Source organism: Balearica regulorum, chromosome 3 (assembly GCF_011004875.1).
Source record: "Balearica regulorum gibbericeps isolate bBalReg1 chromosome 3, bBalReg1.pri, whole genome shotgun sequence".
Taxonomy (NCBI): Eukaryota; Metazoa; Chordata; class Aves; order Gruiformes; family Gruidae; genus Balearica; species Balearica regulorum.
The window spans coordinates 8,436,085-8,442,084 of NC_046186.1; positions in this window are offsets into that span (position 1 = coordinate 8,436,085).

Sequence of the window (6,000 nt, forward strand, 5' to 3'; positions counted from 1 at the left end):
CTTCAAATCAAACATACTTAATACATTTAAAAAATATAAAAGGCAGTAGAGAAAGACACAGTCTACAACCATTTTTTAAAAATTAGTACAAAATTCACAACAATGTACTAATTTCAGCAATCAAAAAATAAACTTTTGCCATGTAAGAAAAGCTCTAGTGTCCTAATTGAAATTTAGCTGTGGGATGCTGAGGTGAAGTTTTCCAAAGTGATACTGGTAAAAGGTCTTCTCATTCTCCATTGGACCCCTATTCATTCATCCTGCAGTTGCTGGATGGAAATGTATGAACCCAAAAATTTATATGGCTAAAAAGACCTATCAAAACACTTTTAAAGTGGACTGGTTTCTCAATTCAATCTATTGCTCAGCTGCACAGTTGTGCCAGCATAGTCGAGAAGGCATCATGATTCTTAAGTCACACCAATGAATTACTGACATGCCCACTGCTATCATATCTCACACCTTTTATCTATCAGTGGGTTCTGTGTCTCTGTAATTATCAATAAATTGCTTTTTAACACTTCAATGCATTTTACAATAAGGCTGATTGATTGCATTTCTTTACGTTTTACCTACTATATAGCATAACCAACAATTAATGAACTACTCACAATTTGATTTTTAAGTATGATGCTAATTGTTTCCCTTGTTATCCTTCCCTCAGAAACTTAGTTCACCTAAAAATAAGTCAATCAAGTAAAAAAATAAAATAGTATAAGTCAAAATACTGGCTCCACTGTAAATTACTGTCAAAATGTCCATTGAACTTCAAACAAGTCACAATTTCACACTCAGTTTGTAAATATTCTAATGCTCATGTAATGTGTATGCAGTTGTCATCTCCGTTTTCATGTCCACCTTTCCTTATTAACATTTTATTTAGATATCAATGATATTGATATCAACACAAAATCTACCTACGCTGATCTTCATTGATACGCTGTTACCTCAAAACACTTGTACCTGTTAATAGCATAAAAGAAAACTGGGCGTGATAACAGTGTGCCTGAAATGCAAGATTAACCTAAGAAGTAGCAGAGATGACAGTAGTACTTTTGCAGATTAGTTACATAAAAGGAAAATGGAAAATGTAGCAGTAGGAGACAGAAGTATCTAGGACTGAATTGTTTATTGGAACAAAAAAGGGTTCTCACAGCAAAATTTATAGAGAAGAAGGAGAAAAGGTGTCTATATATGGTGGCACAAGTAAAAGGGAACTCCAGGCACCTACTAGAAAGATTAAGATTTGAACAATCTCTCTCACATGATATTGTTAAATATCTGTAAGGATGTGATTTGCATGTTAGCTTGGTTCTGGACTAATGACAGGTACAAGGATGTGTAATTTAAAAGAAGATACTTGTTCTGAAGAGGTATTCCTGAAAATGTCGCATCAAAAATCTTATTTACAACATAATTGTTTTACCCAAATCAATTTTAGAACTGAAAGACTCCCAAAAGACGATCTCGTGTTTAATATACATGATGTTATCTTGGTTTTGCATGTTATTTATGGTACACAACAAACTATGTCACTAGTTAGGAGACTAATTTTTACTTCCTAGCACTTTCACAGCAGTGCAAGTACAGTAGTTTGACAGACAGCTTTATGCTAGCGGACTGGAAGGTCCATTCCCTGCCCCAAAGCAGAGATTTTGACTATGATGTCCTTCGTCTTTTGCAGCTGTGTTCTAAATAATTGAAAACTGTTATATCCATTAGGTCTCCCTTCAGTCTTCCTTTCTCTAAGCAGTATCACTCCTTCAGCTTCTCTCATGGACATCCACCCTGGACCTCTTGTTACTCTGCCCTATGCTAGCATTCAGTATCTCTCTCAAACTGCAGCAGAGTTAGCAGAATTTAGCTGAAGGTCTCTGCTTCAGACATAGAAAAAGCACTGGTGTAGGTTTTTACATACAGAAAAAGTAGGCTGTCATAGAGTGAACAACTGCAGGAGGTGACAAAACATTCCTGTATGAGTTTTCTACATTGCCCATGCCTTCTTCCCAGTGTAGATAACAATCAGCTCTTTGAAACCTAATTTGGACAACAGCCCACATCTCCTTTGTCCTTACAACAACCAGCAAAATGTCGGACCTGCTGAAGTCCAACCTGCTAAGGCAGGCTTCAGAAGACGAGGAGCTTTAGGAAATGAGGCGTGGTAGTTACTGCTGCAGAGAAAAGCAGTAATTCCCACTCTTTCACTGTCCTAATTCCCAAAATTTTCACTGATCCTCTCCATTCCTCAAAGCCTGGAGCCACCCAGAACCCCCTGCAAGACATTGCACTATAGAGCACAAACCTCAGTTTTGCCTACAGTACGGAAACACTGTGACACCTTCTGGCTTTACTCAGCCAAGTAGAACAGACAAGATACTCGTGTGTCTCACACACAATGATGCTGTTCCCACATCCCACAAGGATGTCTGCCTTCTTCTAACAGCATGATATTGACTCGGGTCTAGGCAATTTTCTGCAAAATTGCTCATCTTATATTACCTTTATTACTAATCACCTCCCCAAATTAAGAAGAAACATTTTTAATCTAATAACAAAAAGCACATGAAACATCTGTACCTTTTAACTACTGGTCTTAGGCTTTACCATATCATATTTTAGGGGTCTAAATGACATGACAGCACCTCATTAAGTTTTCCCATTAAGAAAAATGATGATGAAATCAATTTGCTCATTCAGCAGCATCCATAACCTGGATTAAATATATTTTTTTAAAAAAATATGCTTATGAAGTTACAGGAAGTATTTTCAAATTATTCTTTTCCCTTATAACATTATGTTCTTTGAATTTATACATATTCAATAAGAGCAAAGAAAAAAATCTACAGAGTGCATACATAATAACTCTACAGCATGTCTCCCCATCACATCCATTTCACCTTCTTTCCCTGCTATTCTTTTCCTCTACCAGGTATTCATAACTGTTCTTTCTCAGACTGTCCTATATTTTTATTAATGTTGTGTTTCAAACTAATTTGAAAAGCAGACGCCCAAATGATACAACAAATTAAGTTATGAGAACACAAATCTGTTCTCAGTGCAGGGACTGAGAACAGATTTGTGAGACTGTTCAGTGTTTAAGGATAAGCCTGACTCAATCTAAGCACATATTTTTAAAAGACAAAATGTGTGCTTTAGATGAGCATGGCCATAGGAAATGATTTCTATAATTTCATCTTTTTAAACACTTTTCTTTGCATAATTTCATTGCCCCACTTTCTACTTTATATACAGCTCCTAAGGGGTTCTGCATCATTTAAATCCCTGAAGTAACAGACACATTATATATATCAGCAGTAAACAGCTTGAAAAGTCTGAAAAAAAAAAAAAAAAGCAAGCAAGCAAGAGATGTTTATTTGCATTACAGCTACTGAGAAATAACCACTGTGGCTATGCACATCATGGCTGTGTGACTAGCCATGGCTAGTGGCTGCTGGCCAAGTAGCCTACAGCAATATTCATGCTGTTCTACATCGCAAAAAAACCCCAGCCTGTGGCTGCACAAATAAGATAGATACACACTGTTAGGCATGGAAATAAACACCTAGGTGTAATAATAACTACCCACACACCATCCCAGCACTCTGGTAGGCTGAGACAATTCCATTTCAATCAAAATACTATACAACTGACCATATTGTACAGATTTGCAAATAACTTCAAGTTTTGGTGATATCTTTGTTTCATTTGTAGAACTCAACTAACATTTATACATATAAGAGAATTTACATGATAAAAGTCTTTAAAAATACTTACTTGTATAATTATAGGCATAGGAAGCAAAAATAAACATTTAATGTGAAAATATCTTCTAAGGCATTCTTAAATTGGTGATAAAACAATTTTTAAATGTTTATTTCTGTATATTAATATGGATGGTCAATTTAAGTTTATATGAAAAGAGAAAAATGTGAAATCATTACTGTTAAACAAGACTCTCTGTGAGGTTACAGGAAGATAACAATACTTGGGAATTAAGTTCGCCTTCAGCAAACTGTTTGTGGCTAGTAAAGCCCTCTGGTGGCTAACTCGTCCTTAAACACAAGGGAAGAGCTCAGCAACCGGCTCTCAGGTGCCGGGCACTGAATAAAACGGTAAACAGCCACCCATGCTGCTGAAACACAGCACTTTCAAACTGCATTACCGTCAATCTAAAAAAAAATCACAGGGTATATCATTAGTGCTTTAGGAGGTGTGTCCTTTAGTCACTCTTATTTGTTATCCATAAGGAGAATGAGATTGAAAGCACAAGCTCTGTCTTACCCTCTGCAATGCACAGGACCAAGCAGCCCAGGCACTGTCTATGCCAATAACTTGATGTAATACAGTGTTGACTGTTCAAGCACATGCAGTCCTGTAGAGAGAAGGGAGTTGAACTGGGAAACTGGAAAAAAACTCTTACTAACCCAGTAGGTGCGACACAGGCACAGGCAAGAGAGAGAAATTCTTAGCGCTGCTCCGTTCTTGTAACAGCACTAAGTGTTCTTTTAGCTCTGGGAAGAGCACAAGAGCAAATAAAATGATCATCATTTCCGTCTCTCAAGCAGGGCTCATCTCTGCTCACCTCTCTGAAAGGCATAATAGACTAAGGCCCTAACCCTGGGCGTATATTAACATATACAGTGAACATAAGAAACAATTATTTCTACAGGAAATTTTTCAGAATTCCTTTTCAATTCTGGGATACTTTTGAATTTTTTTCTCTACAGTTGCACTCTGTTGTTAATGACAGAGAAAAAGGAAAATGCAGAGACAAAACAAAAACCATGTTTGTTTATTTTCTGATAAATTTTCATATACCTCAGAGTGTGTATTTCTGGAGCAACACAGAAAAGCTGGCATTTGGATCCACTGCTTATCTTTCTAAACTAAAAATGTCACCTTAGAAATCTATTATCTCAAATGCATTATTTATTTATTTATTTATTTATTTATTTACTGCAACTTACAGCATCAAGTGCCTGAAGCTGGCAGAAAGGCCCTTTCATTTCAAAAATACAACAGTTTGAACAAGTCCTACTCTCCACCTCTAACCATCCTTGCCTCTATCCCACGGCCACTTCTCCTTTGCTGAACAAACTTCCAAAGAAAGCTGGAAACTCACTATTTTCAGTTTGAATGGCAGGAATTTCTCTTCCACAAACTTTTCCAGTATAATCACATGAGTTCTTACTCCTCACAGTCTTCTCCAACACACTAATCTATCTTTCAGCATCTTGCAGGTGCCCTGTCAGGTCTAAACCAGTCAAATTATGTTGAGCTTTTTGGGACAGACAGGACATGGAATTCTACCTTGTAATCCACAGATACCTATCATGTATCATAGGCCATTCAATTCCATCTAAAATCTATTTATCGAGCTCAGAAATTTGTCTGTGATTGAGGCAAGATCTGCATTTAAATTTGTCCCTGAAAGTCACAAAGTTTTAACTGGAAGATGCACGTAGAGGATCTGCTCTGTTGGCAGTTTATTTGTCAATCAAACTCACAGCTATATCTTATGTATTTGAATTCATTCATGGCTCTTGTTAAACCTTTAGTTCTGGTAATTTTTTTCTCTGTAAAGGCACTCATGCAATATAGCCAAGTGACCACCTAGTGTTCTTCTTTTAAGTTTGAGCTACTTACATATTCGACCTTGCAACCATTCCAAGCATTTTTTTCACACCTTTGGCAGCTCTTTAAGGCACCTTTTCCAGTGTTTCAACATCCTGGCAAAAGTATGGGTTTCAAAACCCGTACAGATCAGACTGCTCTGTAGTACCAAGTATTGACAAAGTGCCACAGTCTTGCAGTACAATTAACTTTAAAAAGGCCTCAGAGACTTCTAAGAAGTTATGCCCAATGCAGTAAGTCAGGACCAAAGAAGTTGTATTGCAGTAGTTCTGTATCATGTTTATATGCTTTCTTCACTTAAATGTGACCTCCCAAGGAAAAAAAAACCAAAACACAGAAAAAGCAGGCACATATCTCATTTTGCAT